General features: G+C 54.2%; 1 pseudogene; it reads right to left on the bottom strand.

The window, feature by feature from the left end:
- LOC125318704 overlaps positions 1-22,269 on the bottom strand; it is a 69,793-nt pseudogene that overhangs the window by 36,821 nt on the left and 10,703 nt on the right.

The raw sequence follows: 22,269 nt of genomic DNA, 5'->3' as shown, positions 1-22,269 counted from the left end.
TGGGGATCATCCAACGCCGATCCTCCCACGGGGGATGGAGCTGGAGCAGTGCACGAAGCTCTTCCCGCACTCAGGGCACTCGCGGGGCTTCCCTTAGCGGTGCCTCCGTTGGTGTTTGGTCAAGGTAAAACTCCTGGAGAAGCTCTTCCCACACTGGGGACACTCGTAGGGCCTCTCCCCGGTGTGGATGCGCCGGTGGATGATGAGGGTGTAGTTGCGTTTGAAGCCCTTCCTGCACTTGGGGCAGCGGAAGGGCCTCTCATCCGTGTGAATGCGCTGATGTACAAGGAGAATGGAGCTCCTGTGAAACCTCTTCCCACACTCAGAACACTTGTAGGGCCTCTCCCCAGTGTGGGTGCGCTGGTGTATCCGCAGGTCAGAGCTCCGGCTGAAGCTCTTCCAACAATCCAAGCACTCATAGGGCCGTTCCCTGGTGTGGACCACCCGGTGCTCCATCAGGTGGGAGCTGCTGGCAAAGCCCTTCCCACATTCCCCACACTCATAGGGCCTCTCCCCAGTGTGGATCCTCTGGTGCTGGATCAGGCTGGAGCTCCGGCTGAAGCCCTTCCCACATTCCCCACATTCATAGGGCCTCTCCCCGGTGTGGATGCGCTGATGGTTTCTCTCAGGCTGGAGCTCTGGCTCAAGCTCATCCCACATTCCAAGCACTTGTGGGGCTTCTCCCCACCCTGAGGCTTCTCCCCCAGCTCCGAGCTCCCCCTGGATCTCCGGCCGCCTTCCTGGCACAGGGGGGCTCTTTCCTCCTTGGATCTCTCTGGGCTGCGTTTGCAGCCCCTCCTCGTGCGGCATCTCCGGGGCTTTTCCTCCTCCTCCATCCGGCCACGCCTTGGGAATGACAAATCCTGGATTGGGGAAAAAACAAGGGGTGAGCGCCTTGGGCTGGGGATTCCTCCTGCCCAGGTCCATCACGGGGCATCTTGTGTCCATAAAAACCTCCAAAACACCAAGATTGAGCACAAAAGTCACACAAATACCAAGACACAGACCAAAAACTCCCAAAACATCAAGATTCAGATAAAGCACCCTCCAAAATATAAACTCATTCAGCCCCCACAAAAAAACCAAAGCACCAACATGGAGCCCAAGAAACCTCAGAAACACCAAGATTCACCCACGGGAAAATCGTGGATCCCCCTCCCTGATCACCTGCTGGATGGGGGGGGCAACGCTCCTGGGGCTGGGGGGAGGCTGCAGATACAGCGAGTGCTGGAACCTTGCGGTGCCTCCTCTTCCTGCTCCTCCTCCTCCGCCTCTATCCCTACTCTTCCTCATACTCCTCTTCCTCACACTACTCCTTCTCTGCAGAATCCCACCTGCTGCTCCCACGTCCATCCTTTCACCATTCTGGTCTCCAGCCCTGCTCCTCCAGCCTTTCTCCTCCTCCCCCCAGGCCCAGCACCCACCCCTGGCTCGCTCTGCCCCCCAGAGCTCTCGCATCCCACAGCACCAGCAGGGATGCAGCTGCGGCAGCTCGGGCTGCGGCAGCGCTGGGCTCTCGGCCGCTCCTGCCCGCACTCGGCCCCCGCCGCAGCCACTTCTGCCAGCACAGCACGGGCCGGCCCGGCCTTGGCGCTCCCCCCCTCCCACCTCCCCAAATTCCCCTCGCGGGGGGCGCCAAGGCCGGGCCACACGGGGGCTCCAGCTGGGGAGCGCCGGGCGCTGCGGCTCTGCCTGGCAACTGCTGACTCACCAGCGCCGCGCCTTCTGATTGGCTGAGCGCTGCCTGAGGGCCGCGCCTGCACCAAGGGGGGACACCCTGCTCCAGGGGGGATGGCCCGAAAACCGGGCACCCCCAGCCAAGGAACAACAGCAACGCCTCCCTACAAACACATGCTCTCAATCTGCTCGGACACAGCCACACCGACTTGGACACAAGCAAGTGACACCACAAACCATCAGCTCCACAAAATGGCACTGATTGACACACACTGCTGCTCAGCCAAGCTCCTGCTCAATTCCTCAACTTCCAGAACAACAACAAAGCCTGAACAGAGCCATGGACATCGTGTCCTATACAAAAGGGGACAAGGTGGAGGCAGTTTGCACATTCTCCCAGAGGTAATTAAGGACATGGACACCCAGCATGGGTAAAAAGGGAAGTCGAGAAGGGGTCTCAGCAACAGGGGACGGATGGTGTTGGTGTGCTGGGAAGGGATTGGTTGAAGGGAGTGTGCAGGAATATGGTTAAGGCAAACAGCAGCAGGAGGAATCCATGTGGGAAGAAAGGAAAAGGAAGATGGAAAAGAGGAGGAAGAGAAAAAAGTGAGGACTGGGATGCTTTTCAGCACCATCTTATCCTCAGAATTTGCCAGCTGATCCTAATCTTTTGTAACCCTGGTCTCCAGGACAGGAAAACAAAGAAGTTCAGGATTTCAGGGGGTTTCTCTGTGGGGGGGAGCAGCAGGACAGGGCAGCACGGGCTGGGGGCCTGTGGGGAGCTGCGGGGCCGGGCCGGGGCTGTGGGGCAGCCGGGGCTCAGCGCCGGGCACTGCCTGACCCCAACACCCCCCGGGCAGGGCCGGCACTGGCCCCCGGCCCCCAGGAGGCTGCGGGATGTGGAAGGATCAGGATTTTCTTTCATCGATCTTGTTTGGGTCACTGGAGAAACGAATGATTGTGCAGAAAGCTCAGCAGCTGTCAGAGGATGAGCACCCACAGGCACTGAGGGGGCTGCAGGAGAGGCACAAGAAGCCCCTGCAGCACTTGGCCAGAAAGGCTCAGCAGGGGAATGCAAGAAGGGATGAGCAAAAGGCCAAGGTGAAGGCAAAGGCCATGGCAGAGTTTCTACAGCCCCCCAGGGATGAACCGCAGGGCCCAAGGGGGCCCCAGCACCCAGGGGACGGCGGCGGCCACAAGCACCTGGCACAGGCATTGCCCTCCTCGGCACGGCAGAGCCCACCCAAACAGCCCCTGCCAAGGAATCAGGGCTCCAGCTGCAGGCCACAAGGACACTGCAAGCACAGACAGCAGCACCCTCAGCACCAGCAAGTCCACCCCTGATGGACATGGATTGTCAGGGCTCTCAGAGCTCCCAGCACACCAGGGACCCACCGCACCAGAGCCCTTGAGAACATTCAGGGCGCCTCTGCATCGAGACGAGGCCGCTCCTGATGGACACAGGGGCCTCTCGATCCACTCCGAATCTGAGACCTAAGGGGGGAAATTGTCAAGAAGTTCTTTCATTATTCAGGCAATAAGTGGGAAAGATGAGCAGGGGTGTTTTATTCAACCACTATCAGTAGATGTGGGGGATGGGTTTGAAATGCATCAATTTCTGTTTGTTCCTATTTGTGATTGTAATTTACTGGGAAGGGATTTGATGGCTAAAGTGGGAATGCAAATTCATATTGTCAAAGGAGATACAGAGGCTAATGCTGCTGTACCTTGGTGTCAAATGTCTGCCAAGGCCTCTGCTGAAGGGAACCCAGAAGTGTGGGCAGCCCTAGGGAAATAGGCAAAATTAGATATGGAGCCTCTCCAAATTCCTTTGAAGCAACCAGGACAAGTGGTGTCTAAAAGCAATACCCTGTTCCAAGGGAGGCAAGGGAGGGGTTACAGCCTCTTACTGAGTCCCTGCTAAAGGCAGCGCTTCTGGAGCCAGGCATCTCTCCCTACAACACTCCTCTCCTGCCAGCCAAGAAACCCCATCATGGACACCAGAAGGAAAGCACAAGTTTCAAGGCTTCAAAAGCAGATTAACTGAGCCTCCTGCCCTGGCCCTCCCAGAAAATACACTCAGACACGGGAACTCATTCTACAGGAAAGATCCTTCAGGCCGTTCTGGCTGCTTTAGGAACACAGTGGCACCTCCAAACCCCCTGGTAACCCCAGAGCTCAGGTCGGGTGGAAAGAATGAATGGGGAAATAAAGAAACACCTTCTGAAGCTGCTGAGAGAAACCAAGATGCCACGGCTACGGCTGCTGCCGTTGGCTTTGGCACGAAGAAGAGCCAGACCCAGGGCAGATATTCAATTATCTCCCCTGGAATTGATGTTTCCAATTCCTCCCCCTGGAAATTCTCGACCTAGTGGGGGGTGGAGACCAGGGATGTCTGTTTCAAGCAGTCTGTGGCCACAATCCTGTCTCTTGTGAAATCTCTTCCACAGGAAGCTCGGCTGGCACAGACCCTGCCTGGGGACTTTGCTGCCCACAACATCCAACCAGGACATCGGGTCCTGCCTGAGGAGCGCAAAGAAGCACCACTGGTGGCCAAGGGCGTGGCCCATTCCAAGTGTCCCCGAGCACAGAAACAGCCGCCAGCACAGCTGAACACGGGGGGACCCCTCACCCTCGCCTCAAGCTCTCTGAAGCCCCGCGGATTTGCACTCCCCGGCTGCAGGAGGACCATGCGAGGCCGCCACTGACCCTGCACAGAAGGGGCCGCAGCAGCAGCCAGGGCTCCACAGCGGGGGAAGCCCCGGGGGCTGCCCACAGATCCTCTGCTGAAATAGTCTGGCTGGGCACCTCCTCTGGCATCTCCAGGCACTGGGGGCCAATCCTCGCTGGCACCGGGCGACCTTCAGAGCTTTCTGTGCCTGCACTCGCCACAGCTGCTGCGCGAGACAGCGGGAGAATTCCACTCTGGCTCTCAGTTACACTCACACTCTGGGCTGGGCGGGATTCGATTGATGGAAAATATACCAAGTTCAGAATTGCTTTAAAATTTTATTTCTCTACTCAGGCTTGGTTTGCCTCTGCCTTGGCGAAAGGAATTTAAAGTGTTTGTTAAGGGATGTTACACCACTCAACAGAGATGAGCTTAACATCTCAACAGACTGGGAAGAGCCCAAAAGATACCCAAAAGATAACGCCCATCAACAAAACATCAACGCCCATCAGCAAACACCAAGGAACAGCTACCCCAGACACTGCCCCCGGCACAGCTGGAGACCCCTGCTCTGGAAAAGGCTGAGAAGGAAATCAAGGAGTGTGCACCTAATTAACATCAGAGGCCAAGCAATCCGGGGCCAATAGGAAACCAAATACTAAGAACTACCCAACTTGGAACCAATGAACATTAAACCGACGGATTTCTATGGGTTTAGACTGTATAAAGTTGAGGAAAAATCGAGTAAAACTCGTGTGCCATGGAATGATTTTCTCTGCACACCCGGGTTACGTGTCCATGAAATGATTTCTGTTGCACATCCTGGCCAGAATAAAGTAATGCCTTGATCCTCTAATACTAAAAAGGTTGTTGTAGAGTTTTTGTTCTTCCCACAGTTTCAGTGACAAGATTGCACCATTAGAATGTTTTTTTCTTAATAATACTACTTTGATATTGTCAGTTGGGTCTGGGCCAAACGTGTGAGAGTCAATTTTTAGTCCAAGGAGAAGAACCAAAAATCTTTATTGCTTTGGGGCTTATTTGTATACGTGTGTGTGTGGCTGTTAGTGATGGCAGAATTTCGGAATGGGTTTTTTAATGTTCACCTGTAGGTTGCATTTTGCAAAACTGGAAGAGCTTTAAAACTGACCCTTTAACTCACAAACAGTTAATAAAATATTTTTTAAAAAAAGGGGGGGAAAAAAGCCGCTTTTGCGGGGGGCACTTGTGAATAATTTGATGGCTGCCCTGGAGGAGAAGCTTCCTTCCAGGCAGCCAGCAGAGGAGCTTTAGAAATGCAAATTAACTCTGCTGCGGGAAGTGTGCACAATGTCCCAGGCTCTCCTTGCCTGCCACAGGAATTGGGCTGATTCCCTCTGCCCCTCACCCCAAGCTCTGCCTCCCTGCACTGACGGAATTTGCATCGCTAAAGGCAGAGCCCACACTGAGCATCTCTGACTCTGCAACAGAAATCCCTGAAGCTGAAAAGGAAAACAGCAAACGGAGAATGTTGGGAGAACTTCACTCACAAAAGCGGGGGGGAATCATCCCTCTCCCCACTCCAACATCTGCTGGCACTCTCTGTGTTATACAGGGTGGGTTTGACCACTGGGCTGCTTTTGCTGACACAAGGTCAGCGAAATCACTTGGGAATCCAAGGATGTGATGATTAATCACAGAAAAGCGGTCAATTGATGCATCCCTGGCTGGAGAGAACGCCCAAAAATGGGGAAAAGATGAACGGCCACCAGAACAAATCCTACAACACCATGGAGCAGCCCCTGGGAACCCAAACAAATTCATACCAGGTGCCAGAGAACCCACTGATCATTTCAATGCATCGTTAGATTACAAGCTGTCCTCCAAATCATAACCAAGCACACAGCTCCAGCTCCTGACCTTCTCACCCACCAATCCACTCCCATGAGCAACGCCACATTTCACCCTGGGATGCCATCAGATTCTCTTCCAGCAGAAGGACCATCAGGTTGTGGAAAATTAAATGACTCAAAGTGCTCTTGGCAAAGAGATGGCCAAGAAAAAGTGGTGAAACAGAGAACAAAGGAAATAAAACTTCACAGAGCCATGAATATCGGATGTTATACAAAGTGGGGGTGCACATTAAGGGGCACATGCAGCAGGCGGATCGGGAAGTCTGTACCTTCCAAGGACCTCAGCCACTGCGGAAAGGGACACGGAGATGCGGCCGGGCAAATCGGCATAAAAAGGAGGCTGCGTCCTCCAACACTTGGACAGACCCCACGGGAAATGCCCCGTGGCCTCTCCCTTTGTCCGGGAATAAAGTTACTTTTACACGACTCCTCCGGCTCCTCTGGGGACACAAACCTCTGGCCACGGGAACTTTCCCGCACACTGCCGGCCACGGGGCAGCCACCTCTGTCCTACCCACAGCAGCCGGGACGAGCCAGCGCTGCTCCGGCACCGGCTCCTGCCGAGGCAGCAGCGGGAAGGAGACCGCGGGCAGCCGCTCCCGCAGCGCCCTCACGCCAGGGCGAACACGGCGCCCACACGGCACAACGAACCCGCCACAGCCCCCTGCCGCCCCCTCCGCCCGCAGCCAGCCCCGAGCCCCGCCAGAACCGAGCGCGGCTCCCACCTGCGCTGGGGCCGCCTCCGAGCTCCGCCGCCGCCTCACCGGGCTCCGGCCGCCGCCGCCGCTCCCGGGCCCGCACAGACGCTCCGCCAATGGCGCCTCTGCTGCGCCACGGCCGCCCTGCCGGCGGCTCCGGGCCCGGGCTGCTCCCCGCTCCGACCAATCAGCGCGCCAGAACCACGACTGACGGCAGCACCGCCCAATCGGAGCGAGGGGCGGGCTCTGCACACGGCCCAGCCCCGCCCCGCGCTCCCAGCGCCCCCCGGGCTGCGTGAGGGGAAAGCCGCAGCTGAGGAGCAGCCCTGGAACGGGCCCGGCCCGAGCCGCCATTCAGCTGAGAAGAGAAACAAAGCTCTCCGCTGCTCCCGGCCCGACCTGCCCAGCCCTGCGTGTCGGGTGCCTCCGGCTCCTTGGGAAGCCCTGCAGCCTCGCTACTCCCGCCCCTAATTCGGAGCATCAGTGCATGGCTTTGATTTCCCCGAGAAAGGGAAAACCGCCCCAAACTCCTTTGGCTGAGTGCACGAGGGGAGAGATTTGTGGCAGAAAACTCCCAAAGTCGTTTATGCCCAGCTTGGGAAGAACAGCCCAAGCCAAGCGGAGGTGGGACCCCCCAGCAGCGCCTCTCTGCCGCCCCAGCTGAAGCCCTCGCTGGCTGCTCCAGGCTGGATGGGCAGACTGGGAGCACTGGGAAGGGGCCCCGGCTCGGGGCGCAGCCCCCGGGGCAGCCCCACGGCCCCACGACCCCTCCAAGGCTCCGCCAGCCGGGATGGAACGTGGGAGGGGGAGCAGGGCAAGGGCCGGGGCTGTCGGTGCCCAGGGGACACAAGGGACAGCGAGGGCACTGCACAAGCATTTCATGCAAAAGATAAAATCATAAGGAAGACAAAAGCAACAGCAACAGTGGCACCATAGCCCAGGGCCACACAGGAACATGTCCCATTGGAGTGGGGGGACGCTGGCCCGATGTCAGGTACCCACCACAGCCGCTCTCTCCCTGCCCTCCACAGCCGGACAGGGGACAGAAAATTTAACCAAGGGCTCATGAGCTGAGATGAGGACCGGGAGAGATCCCTCATCAAACACAGTTACAGGCAAAACAGGCTCGAAACTGGAGATATGAATTGAATTTATTGCTAACAAACTCCGAGCAGAAAAATGAGAAGTAAAAGAAGACCCTTAAAAACAACTTCCCTCCAGGCCTCCCTCCTCCCAGTTCTACCTCCTCGAGCGGGAATGTCCCAAAAACGGGGGACCCCCACAAGCTCCTCCCAACCCCCGGGGCTGGGCTGGCCCTGCCTGGATGCCGGGAGACACCAAAACCGCTCTGTCCCTGCCCTCTGCTACTGCACAGGGACAGGAAATACAAGGAAAGGCCCAGGAGCTGAGAGAAGGACCGGGAGAGATCCCGCCCCGAGCACTGGCACGGGCACAACAGAGCCAGCCTGGGCACAGGGAGGGAATTTATTACCAACCAAATCCCAGCAGCACAAGGAGAAGGCAAAGAAATCTCTCCAACACCTTCCCCCCACCCAGCGGGGATCACCCGGAACGGGGGTCACCAGGGCTCTGCCCCACGGGGGTCACTGGGGATCATCCAACGCCGATCCTCCCACGGGGGATGGAGCTGGAGCAGCGCACGAAGCTCTTCCCGCACTCGGGGCACTCGCAGGGCTTCCCTTAGCGGTGCCTCCGGTGGTGTTGAGCTGTGGTTGAAACCCTTCCCACACTCAGGGCAGCGGAAGGGCCTCTCCTCTGTGTGTATTGGCTGATGTAAGGGGACATGATCCCCCCAAGGGGCTCAGCTTTGGGGTCCGGAAAGATCCAAACATACACACACACACAAAAAAACTCTCCCAGGACACTAAAAGATATTTGGGTTCTGCAATCTGCCAGCTCCAAACACTCCCCAGTAAAAAAACCCTCTCAGGGACCCCCTGATAGATTCGGGACGAGCTCCCCCTCCCCAGCCACCTGCAGGATGCCGTGGGGGGACGCTCCCGGGGCCGGGAGTGCTGCGGACACAGCGGGCACTGGAACCTCCTGCTTCTCCTTCCATTCCTGTTCCTGCTCCTCCTCCTCCTGCTCCTCCTTTTCCTCTCTCCTCCACCTCCTGCTGTTCTCCTCCTTCCTCATCCCGCCTCCTCCCCAGTTCCTGCTTTCTGTATATTTAGAGCGGAGAACTTTGCTTGTTTCTAGAACTAGAACAGAGATCCCAGACGGAACAATCCTTGCTGGTTTTAGTCAGCAGCATCAGTGACTAAAGGCCGTGATTCCTTTGGTTTGGTCCTGTCCTCGTTCCTCCTCAGTGTTCAGGCTTGGCTATGGGCTGTCCTTGTGTGCTGCATTTTCTGGGTTCCTCTTGGATCCTTTGAGCAACAGGCTGTGCCCCGGGAGGATCCTTTGTGCTCCTTTGTGACAGAGGAGAACCTTCCAGGCGGTTCTTGCGTGAGCTGCTGCTGTGATGTCACGGGAACGCTGCCGCGTCCTCGCCGTGTTCCCGTTGCTGCGGGGCACGGAGCCCTCAGTGTCCAGAGCGGCTCTGGGCGCCCGCTGGTTGCCGGAGGATCCTCCTGCCCGAGGCATTCTCAGCAGCCAGCCCAGCCCCTGACGGGTGTCCTTCTGTGCTTGCAGGGGTACAGTCTGCGACGTGTGCAGCACGGCCAAAATGATCCAGCAAGCGGTTGCTGCAGTTTGCACTCTGTACTCTGTGGCTTATTCGGGCTATTTTTTAGCCCACTTGGCACGTAAGTCGAGGTTTTCCCTGGGTGCAGCATCGGTGCCTTCGGGCTTGCTGGGTGCTTTCTGTTCTCCCACTGGAACTGAGCTGCCTTTGTAACCAAATTGCCATTAAGACACCGTTGGTTTGGGAGAGCTCCTGCCAGCAGCTGCAGCTGAAAAAGGGGGTGTCTGCAGCCAGCGGGGCGTGCACAGCATTTGCAATGGAGCCGGGGGGGTTCTGTTCCCTCAAGCGCAGAGTCTGTGCCAGCGGAGCCTGCAACTCCCTCCGGTGGCTGCTCCAGCCAAGAGCTGACACAGCCCAGGATTCTGTGCTGTTCTCTTGCTTGCTGTGCAAAGGGACTGTGGCTCCTGGAGGGATGTTGTGGAAGCAAAATGCTCTCTCGGGGTTGCCTTGCTCCGTGGGAGTTCCCACCACGGGCAGGTTTTTCCTAACAGCATCTGGTTCGTGTTCCCTGTCCCGTTGCAGGGCACCTCACGCGTGGATCCCGAGCAGCTCCTCCTTCAGTGAGTGGGAAAGGAACCTTTGGTGGTCGGAATTGTGCAGAGAGTTGTGAGCTTGGCGTGTGGCAGTCGAGCGCCAGCCTGGGAGGCTGAAGGAAAGTTCCTGCCAGTGTCTTTGCAGCAGCAGCAGCAGCAAAGGGATCCCTGGCACTTTTCTCCTTCTCTGCTGAAGAGCTTGTGAAGAGCTGCAGGTCTGGTTTTGCAGGCAGAAGATTGCTTGCTGGCTTTAGCCACGGTGGAATATGGAATGCCCAGCAATAAGTGGCAATGTCGACTTTAGCCCATTCCTAGTTTGAACAGCTCCGAATCCCATTCCTGCTTTAGTGCAGCTGGATGTGTAGCTGAGGATAAATAAGGCAATAACTGAGAGAGAACTTCCCGTCCCTCACGCTACCATCTGTCCACAGGGCACAAAAGCAGCATCAGCTCCTCCTCTGGCTCCCTCTGCTTCCAAAGAGGAGTCCAAAGAGGAGGAAGACAGCAGTGAACTTCCCGGTGTTCTGGGGGATGATGGTGAACCTCCCTCTGTCCCGGGAGATGAGGGCAAACATCCCACGGTTTGGGAATACAACAGTGAAGCTCCTGTGGTGTGGGGCGAGGATGGTGGACATCACCCGGTGTTGGACGAGGACAGCGAGGCTCCAGCAGCATGGGACAAGGAGGACAGACATCTCCCAGCGTGGGACGAGGACAGAGGATGTGGAGAATTGGCTACGTGACCGAGGACACGCAGACCCTTTGCAGCTTACAGAGCATGATTTAGCAGAATATCGCACTCATCTTGTATAATAGCTGAGCTACGTGAGAAAGGATGCATAGACCCTCTGCAGCTGACCAAGGCCTTATGCTGATACAGTGAGGACATGCTGGCCTTGGTGAGCAGTACAGTTAACAATAGACAGCTTATGGTCGGGGCATGGGAAAAAGAGGGACTTAGGCATGGGAAAGAGGAACTTGCTGACCACAAAGGTAGAACTAGAGGGAGGGGTCGGCAGCAGTGCCGTAAACCACTCAGCTTGCGCCTTTTGGAATATGCATAAGCCTCATTAGTCACACTATATCTGTAATCCACGACTGATCAATAAATGGAAGCTTGTTGATCACTCATATTGAGCGTCCGGGCCTTCCCTCCGTCGCGACATAATGGCGCCCGAACAACAGGGACCCTAAAGAGGGAAATCCTGCGGCCACGGCGCGATGGATCCCGCATTGGTCCCAGAGCAGCTTGGGAAGCTGAAAGAGGCTGTTCCTCAGAGCCCAGGAGCACCTACAGAGGGTCCTGCTGGTCACGCACCGCCGAGGTCTTGCAAAGGCTGCAACAGCGCTGACGTTTAGGTATGGCTAATAGACAAGCGGTGTATGATTTGCTCAAATGCTTTTTAGAAAAGCGGAGCACCCCAGGGATAGATTGCAAAAAGGATCTCCCTGGACTATTAACATATGCAGTTGCTAAGAGTTGCTTTATTGATGCTAATGAAGTCTTTGAGAAGGAGAAGTGGAGAGCATTTGGGGATAAGCTTTTTGACGCAGTTGTCCAAGATGATAAAACAGCCAAAAAGCTAATGAAACCGTGGCGAGCGGTCATAAATGCCTTAGCACAGCATGAAGCAGAGCAAAAAGCTGCCGTTGCAGCTTCATAGCGTTTGGGTGCGCCACGGGATAGGGAACGGGACAGGGAAGAGAGCAGCTGCCCGCTGCCCCCTTCCGTGACCTCGTTTACAATGCAAACAGGAAATTCCACATCGAGCTTTACCCCACTGGAAACCGCACACCATCCCCCCTCCCCCAGTGTGGTTCGTGCGCGACCTCCATCGCCAGAGCCTGACCCAGTGCCATCTGCCCCCCCAGAGCAATCAGAGCAACAGTCTCAGGAGGAAGGCTGGCTGCCTGTACCCCAAACGGAGCATTCTAATGCTGAGCTCCCTGCAGAGACTAATCCGTTTTTGCAGAAGGGTCAAAGATTTGCAAAAGAGCGAGATGACTTCTGGCGAGAAGTTGCAAAAAATATTGCCACTGAGGGAGACCCAGATACCGCTAGAGAGCTTGCACAAGCCTTCCCGGTTACATACTCAGCCCCTATTGCCCAAGGTCAAGTTACTGTTACAGTTCAACCCTTAGGTTGGAAACTGCTCACGCAACTTCGTGCCACTGTTAATGAGTCGGGAATAAAGGGGGAACCAACTCGCCAAATGCTAGACTTTATGTGGGGCTCCACGCTGCTGTTGCCAAACGATATTCGCAGTATCACCAAGCTGATACTAACGCAACATCAGTGTATGTTGTTTGGAACATATTGGCAGGCTGCTTGCCAACAATCGGTAGCAGTTCAGCGAGGAGCAGGAGACCCGCTGCATGGAGTTACTTTAGATGAGCTAATGGGGCTGGGAGCGTATACTCGTACAAAGGCACAAGCTTGCATGGGACCTGACAAGGTACGGGAAGCAATGCGACTAGCTCGGCTAGCGTTAGGCCAGATAAAGCCACCAGGGGGAATACCATCATATATGGGCATTAGACAAGGGCGGGAAGAACCATTTGGTACCTTTATCGATCGAGTAGCAAGCGCTATTATCGCAGCTGGGGTTCCAGAAGCTCTGCATGGTGCCTTGCTAAAACAATGTGCCATCCAAAACTGCAACTCCTCCGCGCGTAGCGTACTAGTCACTTTACCTGGGACTTGGACTATCGAAGAAGCCCTAGAGAGAATGTCACAAGTCCCTGCAGGCCCACAAGCAATGCTTGTCAATGCCATAAAAGAACTAGGGACAGGGATTCAAAAGCAGGCTGAGGCATCCCAGAAGCAGGCTGAAGCGTCCCAGAATCAGGTTCTAGCTGCTCTTGCCCCTTTGCAAAGCCAGCGGCTCCTGCGACAAGCCACCCGGCTACGGTGCTTTCGTTGTGGCGTTTCTGGCCACATGAGAAGAGACTGTAACTCTGGCAAAGTCTGGTGCCAGAATTGCCACTCTGATACCCATGCCACTGCTGCCTGCCGCGCTGCAAAGTCGGGAAACGGGAAACCGAGCGGGAAAGCCCGCCCCGCGATGACACCAAAAGCGGCAGCATATCCAGCAGCACAGGGGAGCCACGCCCACTCGCCACCCGCTCCGCTGAACAACCCTTTCTTCTCCAGCCTGCAACCCGAGGGAGCCTCGGCTTGGACCTGGCAACCACAATAGACTGTACCCTTACAGACAATCGGCCACAACGCCTCCCCACAGGAATTAAAGGACCTTTGACTATAAAGGGGAAGGCAGTTGGAGCACTCTTGATTGGATGTTCATCTGCCACTATGAACGGATTACAAATACTTACCGGAGTTATCGATGCGGACTATACCGGAGAAATACACATGATGGTGCAGACCCTTTTCCCACCAATGTTCATTGAAAAGGGCACCCGATTTGCACAATTAATCCCATTGCCTGCGCTTACCAGAGAACTAGAACCAAAAAGCTCCACCCCGAGGGGGGAGGGAGGTTTCGGTTCCACAGGGCCTGCAGCAATGCTCACAGTCAGCCTGCAACACAGACCACGCTGCACGGTGGCAGTATCATACCAGGGACAGAGCATTTCTATCACAGCATTGCTGGATACAGGTGCTGACGTCTCCATCATCAGCAGCCACCACTGGCCTCAGCACTGGCCCACCTTTGACTCCGGAGCTACAGTGACAGGAGTCGGGGGACTCACCACTGCTCGCAAATCCCCTCTCCTGCAATGGACTATAGCTGAGCAAGTGATCAGTTGCTGTGTATCTATCATCCCACTGCCAATCGGTGTCGCAGCCCTGGTGGGACGGGACATTCTAGCCCAGATGGGCATGGTGCTCACAACCGATGCACATTTTTAGGAGTGGCCATTGCTTGGACTTTCCCAATCCCGATCCGGTGGAAGACAGACAAGCCGGTAAAGGTGGAGCAGTGGCCCTTAAAAAGGGAAAGTCTGGAACAAGCACATGCCCTGGTGCAGGAACAGTTCAACCAAGGACATTTAAGGCTTTCAACAAGCCCATGGAATACCCTAATCTTTGTTATCAAAAAGAAATCTGGTAAATATCGATTATTGCATGACCTCCGAGCAGTGAACCAGCAGATGCATGACACGGGGGCACTGCAACCAGGCCTGCCCAACCCATCCATGCTACCTGTTGAATGGTCGCTATTGATAGTCGACCTCAAAGACTGTTTCTTCACTATTGCCCTGCATGACAACGATAAGCAAAGGTTTGCCTTCACGCTACCAGCTATCAACAGGGAGGCACCTGCCCAGCGGTTTGAATGGACAGTGCTTCCTCAGGGCATGCGTAATTCACCAACGCTGTGCCAACTCTATGTGGATTCTGCTCTACAACCTATCCGGAGGGCATTCCCCAAGATGGTCATCTATCACTACATGGACGACATCCTGCTAGCCCAGGACACCCCATTCTCCATGCAACAAAAAGACATGCTGCATAAGGCCTTGAGTGATCGGGGCCTGCAAATAGCACCTGAAAAAATTCAGTCCACGGCCCCATGGACCTATTCAGGGTGGCGAATCACAGAAAGCTCCATACACCCACAGAAGCTGACCATCCACACAGACATCCGTACTCTGCACAATGCACAGAAGCTCATGGGAGACCTACAATGGCTTCGCCCCGTGGTCGGCTTCCCTAATGAATGGCTTAATGAACTTCGGCCTCCTCTCCGGGGAACCAACCCTGCACAATCTGTCACACTGTCTACCAAACAAAAGGCTACCCTGCAAGCTATTGCAGACAACATCACCACAGGAGCCACATCACGCCGCAACCCAGCCCTACCGCTGGATGTCACCATCCTATGTGGCCCACAGCATTTACTCGCTGCTATCACCCAATGCAAATTAATAAAAACGGGGGAGCCACCCAAGGACTTTAAGGTATTAGAATGGATCGCTCCACCATTACAACCCCGCAGAACTATACAAGAAAAGGTGGCAACACTAGCAGATTTGATCCGCAAGGCACGCATCAGGATCCTGCAGATTGACGGGACGGTCCCGAGGATCATTTGGATACCCATACCACCCATGGACTTAGAATGGTTCCTGTTCAACTCACCTGAGTTGCAACAAGCCCTCCTTACCGGAGCACCCGCCCTGATGGTAAAGCCACTGCCAGTGCCTGCATTAGCATGGATGTCCAACCAAGGGTGGCTAATACAGCCAAAGAGAGTACAAGACCCCTTGGAAGACGCCCTCACGGTCTTCACCGATGCTGGAAAGAAATCACGGAGAGCAGCAATTACCTGGAGAGATGCCAAGAGTTGGAAGCATCAACTCTTAGAAGCAACACCTGAGGATTCGCTACAAACCTTGGAACTGTATGCCGTTGCATGGGCCTTAGGCCATTGGCCGAATACACGGCTCAATGTGGTTTCAGACTCTCTTTACGTCGTAGGGATAGCGAATCACATAGAAGACGCAGCACTGCGTGATATTCGTAACAAAAGACTGATGGCGCTGCTAATAAGCATGCAAATCGCAATCTCAAAACGGACTGAGAAATATGCAGTGCTGCACATCAGAAGCCACATGGGAACAGATGGCCTTGGAGAAGGAAATGATTGAGCTGACCAACTCGTTGCAGGAATCGCTCAGCCCCCACTATCGCTCCACCAGCAAGCAAGAGAAGCTCATGCCACGTTCCACCAAAATGCTAAAGGACTCGCGCGAAGCTATGGAATTTCAGTGGCAGAGGTGCAGGCCATCGTTAAGGCCTGCCCCACATGCAGCTTCCACAACAACGGAGTGGGAGTGGGGTGCGGGATCAATCCCAGAGGTTTGAAAGCCAACGAGATCTGGCAAATGGACGTGACTCACGTTCCAGAGCTCGGCAGGCTTAAATACCTCCATGTGTCGATTGACACATATAGCCACTTTATTTGGGCCACACCACAACCTGGAGAAAAGGCCAGAGACGTGCGTAGACACCTAACCAGCTGTTTTGCCATCATGGGAGTCCCCAAAACGATCAAAACAGATAATGGACCCGCATATGTCAGCAAGACACTCCAGACATTTCTGCAGACATGGAACATCACTCACCCGACGGGCATCCCACATTCTCCTACGGGCCAAGCTGTCGTTGAAAGAGCTAACGGGAATATTAAGAGATACCTTGCCAAATTCAAAGACATAGCTGACCCAAAGGAAAGAGTAGCAAAAGCCCTCTTTGTGCTCAATCACTTGTGTATATTTGGAGATGAAAAGGAGCCTCCTGCAATAAAACATCGGGAGGGGGCCACGGCAGAAAAAAGGGGAACCGGGAGTTTTGTTACTTACAGAGATACGGCCACGGGTTTGTGGCAAGGCCCTGCTGAAATTCTGTATTTCGGTCATGTCTGTGTGCTTGCCCCCACAGGTCCTCAGTGGATACCCAGCCGTTGGGTGAAACCGGTACCAGGCAAAGCTGGAGCTTCAACGAATCAGACCATCCGACCAGGTTCTACTACGCCTGCATCTAGCCATTGACCCCCTCCTCGCACCTTTGAGAGGGATCCTGCCGAGTAGACTCGCTCAGTTCCAGTCTATTGAGGATGCTACTCACCTTCTAGACGGACTGTGGCAGTACTACCCGGGGGGACTCCAAAACCAGAGCTGTTGTTGGTGCGGGAGGGTGGGACATAGGGCGTGGGTACTGATTTGGTGCGCTGGGTGTAGCAAGAGCTGGTGGGTTCACCAAGCACAGTTAACAGGAAGCCTATGGTGTCTCACATGTGATGCCGAGTGGAATCGACATACTCTGCAAAGGGCATTGCAAGAAGAGACAGGCCTGCCTGGCTTTCAAGGCTTAACCTTATATGAGTCAGCAGAGCAACAGGTTATAGCAGAGTTTCGTTGGCGGGTTAGCCACGAAGTGCACCGCATCCACCTGCAGTTCCAATCCGCAGTGATCGGAACCAAAAGCCTGCCGAGATGGCATCAAAATACCACGACAGTGGATGGTGCGAACCTCTGATTGGGAATATATGTGTAATCGCTTTAGGGCTTGCAGTATTGCCAGTAGATGCTTACGCTCACATCACAATAGATCATCGCAAGAACATGTGGGTCACGTGGGCTAATCAGATAGGCCAAGAGTCCTTTTGCTTGTCGCTGGCTACACCTTCTGATCCTTTCCGTACCTGCCTTATTGGGGTTCCATTAGCAGATGCCAGTAGCCTTAAAAACTACACCTCAGAATATCAGGAGCCAGAAGCTGCACTCTCGGCTTTCTGTACTGTGATAACTGGTCGTGTAGTGCTTAAAATCTGCGAAACCCTTCAAATCAAACAGAATCCTTTAGCTGCCCAAGCGCAAAGGATCGCCCGAGGCCTTAATACATCCGTGCTCGAGCCGCAAGAGCTAGATCTCTTAGGCTCCCAGCCTGGTCCCTATTGCCTTATGTTTGGGCACGGTGGGTTCCCAGGCAACAATACGTGGATGTCCTGGCGGCCCTGGCGGCCAATCAACGAAAGCACATGGCTACGCCCGAGCACTTCATGGTATTCCAACAGCACAGCCTACTGTAATGATTCCATATGGCCTGAGGAAAGCCATATCAAACCTAGAGCACTCCCTGTAGGTATCTTTCTTATCTGTGGTGACCGGGCATGGCCAGGGGTACCGTCTAAACCACTGGGAGGGCCCTGCTATTTTGGGAAGTTAACGTTGTTTGCCCCTAGCATCCAACAGCTCCTAAACATCACGCACAAACATCACAGACGATCACAACGAAGTATTCGTCAGTTAGGCCCTGATTGCAAAGACAATGTAAAATTATGGGAACGCCCTGCTGTCTTTTTTGCTTCCCTCCTAGCCCCAGGAACCACACCAGCACATGCCCTCGCCCAACTTAAAAAGCTTGCATGCTGGGTAGGCAAACAAGCAAATGCCACTTCTATTGTATTAGGCGAACTCGCTACAGATGTAGATAGTCTGCGTCACGCTTTGCTGCAAGATCGTGCAGCCATCGACTTCTTGCTCTTAGCTCAGGGCCATGGCTGCCAAGAATTTGAAGGAATGTGTTGCTTTAACTTGTCAGATCACAGCTCATCAATACATTCCCAGTTGCAATGGCTTAATGAACATACTAAGAAGCTCACCGTACAGATAGTGTAAGAGACAGCTGGTTACAGGGAATTTTTGGGAACTTAAGAGGCTGGGCCTTTGGACTCATAAAAGAAGGGTTTAGATGGCTATGCATTATACTCCTGCTCTTACTTGCTGCTCGCATAATATTCTCTTGCCTAGTTAAGCGCATAGAGCAAGTGACACACGGCATTTTGCTCGCTCAAATTAATAGAAACGGGGGAATTATAGAGAATTGGCTACGTGACCGAGGACACGCAGACCCTTTGCAGCTTACAGAGCATGATTTAGCAGAATATCGCACTCATCTTGTATAATAGCTGAGCTACGTGAGAAAGGATGCATGGACTCTGCAGCTGACCAAGGCCTTATGCTGATACAGCGGGGACATGCTGGCCTTGGTGAGCAGTACAGTTAACAATAGACAGCTTATGGTCGGGGCATGGGAAAAAGAGGGACTTAGGCATGGGAAAGAGGAACTTGCTGACCACAAAGGTAGAACTAGAGGGAGGGGTCGGCGGCAGTGCCGTAAACCACTCAGCTTGCGCCTTTTGGAATATGCATAAGCCTCATTAGTCACACTACATCTGTAATCCACGACTGATCAATAAACGGAAGCTTGTTGATCACTCATATTGAGCGTCCGGGCTCTCCCTCCGTCGCGACAGGGAGAGGGTCACATTTCTTTAGAAACTTATTGGAAGCCACTTTCTCTGCCTATACGTTAGTACCACATGATATTAAAAACATTATTAATTGCGTCCTTTCCCCTGCCGAATATATGTTATGGGAAAGGCATTGGAAAAGACATTTAAAAACACTGTCTGACACTTATGCTAAAGATGCAAATCAGACAGATTGGACAATAGGACAACTGGCTGGAGAAGGTGACCTCCAAAAACCCTCAGATCAAGCTACAACCTTACCTGAAGTAGCATTACAAGACATAGCCATTGCAGCTAAAACATCGCTGCTCCTTACTCCTGATGATTCTGTTCCCACACAGTATTTCTCTAACATCAAACAGTCAGCAAATGAAAGCTTCATTCAGTTTGTTGATTGTTTAAAAGCTAGCTTAGAGAAACAGATAGAAAGTCCAGATGGACAAAAAGAACTTTTGGGCAAACTTGCCATGGTAAATGCTAATGAAAAATGTAAGAATATCTTGAGGGCCCTACCCATGGACACAGAACCCACAATAGAACAAATGATAGCTGTACACGACACACATCTGCAGAAAACACAATGACCCAAGCAGTTGTAAAGGGCATCACAGAGGGAGTTTCCGGTGCATTTGCTGCAGCAGTCTCCAAGGAGAATGCCCGCTGTTTCTACTGTGGCGAACTTGGACACTTTATAAAGGACTGCCCACAAAGGTCACCCACCCAGGACCATCGTGCCACCTACCAAAGGCACCAGAGACAGCAACAGCACCAGCAGCGTCCAGAAAACTTCTATCGGAGCGCGGTGTCAAGGCCCCGCGCTCAGACAACAAATCAAAGGCCATACTACCCCGCCCCGGCTGCGAACTCCACATCGGACCACCGAGAGCAGACAACTGGACCTCACCCGGCACCATCATCCCAGGCGATCCCAGAACACGTGAGAAGGATCCAACACACAGAGCGCTACTGATTGGAACCAGACGCCAACTGGTAACATCACTGCCACTTAACTTTGTTGACAAGCGTTTTTATCGTATTCCCACAGGAAAGTATGGACCGCATGACGGCCCATGGGACATTCTTATCCTAAGTGACACCATCCATGGTCCAGAACAACTCTTTGTACTACCTGAGATGCAAACAGTGCACCCTGGACAAGAGATTCTTGTCCAGCTTTGCTGCACGGACACACCTTTCTTTCTCCCACAGGGAACACCAACTGCTCAAGCTTTTTTACTTCCACAGAACTGCCCAGAACAGCTTCCTCTCAATCCTACAGCAATGTGGATAGAGATTGTGGGCTCAAACAAACCGACCATCGAGTGCAGCTTGTTCTGTACAGGAGAGAGGATCTACTGCCCAGGGATGCTGGACACCGGAGCAGACGTGACCATCATCGCCCGCTCCGAGTGGCCAGGGAATTGGGAACTGGAGCCAGTGGCAGGTACGATCTCCGGGATTGGTAGAGTTGCAGTATCCATGAGGAGCAAACAAAATGTTGTCATCGAAGGACCCAAGGGCAAGATAGCGACCACCCGACCATTCCTGGTAAGAGCCCCCATCACCCTATGGGGCAGAGACCTTCTATCCCAGTGGGGTGCCACCCTTACCATTCCCAGCCAGGATTTCTGACTGGGGCCACTGAGAAATGCGCGCTGCCATCTACTCCCCCGCTCACCTGGAAGACTGACAACCCAAAGTGGACAAGGCAGTGGCCCCTTGAAGAAGAAAAACTCAGTGTGCTGGAAGCCCTGGTGGAAGAGCAACTTGCCAAAGGTCATATCACCGAGACCACAAGCCCTTGGAATTCCCCTGTCTTTGTGCTGAAAAAGCCCGGCACAGACAAATGGAGACTACTCCATGACCTATGAAAGATCAATGACGTCATTGAAGATATGGGCCCCCTCCAACCCCAGCCTGCCATCACCATCAATGCTGCCCCGAGACTGGATGCTTGCCATCATTGACATTAAAGACTGTTTCTTTAACATCCCGCTCCATCCTCAAGACACACCATGGTTTGCCTTCTCTGTCCCCTCTCTTAACGATGAAGCCCCACTCAGAAGATACCATTGGCTCATCCTCCCACAAGGCATGAAGAACAGCCCGACCATCTGCCAGTGGTAAGTCGCTCACGTTCTATCCCCCATCAGGAGCCTATTCCCAGAAGCAATCATTTACCACTATATGGATGACATCCTAATCTGTGCATCAGAAAAAACTTATTTGGACAGAACTCTTAAAAAGACAATTGAAGCCATAGAAGAAGCAGGGTTCGAGATTCATGAGGACAAACTGCATCACTCCAGCCCATGGACTTACCTCGGCCTCCAGATCCATGAGAAAACCATCGTACCCCAGCAACTCGCCATCAAAGAGGATCCCAAAACCCTAAGGGACTTACACAGCCTGTGCGGATCCATAAATTGGATACGTCCCCTACTGGGAGTCACAACAGAAGATCTCACCCCCCTCTTCAACCTCCTCCGCGGCAGCGGAGACTTGGACTCTCCACGTGCCCTCACACCTGAAGCCCGAGATACCATCACCAAAGTCCAGGAAGCCCTGTCTTCACGCCAAGCTGTTGGGGTTTTAGTCTTTTTTTTTTCTCCTGTTAAAGGAATTTTTTTCCCATATGCATGTTGCGAGGGGACAAATGGCCATACTTAAGAGAAGACAAAAGACCTGACTACTCTTTTGTTTTCACCTGGGTGTGGGGGCAGTTTGCTCTCAGTGTCTGGAGAGAGAAGCTGCAGAGAAAGGAGGTGCTGGTTCCTCTTTTCGGCTGTTTTTCTTTTCTGCTGGAAACAACGCTGGGATCCCAAAGCCTCTTTCCCTGCCCTGCTGGAGGCCGGGCTGTGGCCGCCCTGCCCCACTGCTGCTTCGAGCTTTCGCTGCGTTGTAGCCGTGCTTGCCCTGCCTGCCTGCACCTCCGGGGGGTTCCCCATCTGGATACATCTCGTCTGCCATCCGGGATTTGTGCTCGTGCCTGCTGCTCCAGCCTGCCGCTCCAGCCTGTCGTTCCAGCCTGCTGTTCCTGAGAGTCCGGGATCGGCTGCCCAGCGGTTTGTGAAGCCTTTGTCCCATCCCTTCCCGGGATCCCAGGCCGCCAGTGCCGCGTGCTCCCCGAGCTCGCTCCGGAGCGCCCCCTGCAGCCGCGGGGGAACCATCGCACCTGCCCTGCTCACCGGGAGCCGCCAGCGCCCCTGCCGGCTGCGAGCGGAACTGCACCCGAGGGGAAAGGGCCTGACAGCCGAGAAGGCTGGCACTGGGTTTGTGATTGTTTGCTGTTACTGCCAGAGTTGTTG

The sequence above is a fragment of the Corvus hawaiiensis genome, chromosome 31 (genome assembly GCF_020740725.1).
Source record: "Corvus hawaiiensis isolate bCorHaw1 chromosome 31, bCorHaw1.pri.cur, whole genome shotgun sequence".
Classification (NCBI taxonomy): Eukaryota; Metazoa; Chordata; class Aves; order Passeriformes; family Corvidae; genus Corvus; species Corvus hawaiiensis.
This window is presented reverse-complemented; position numbering and strand designations above follow the sequence as displayed.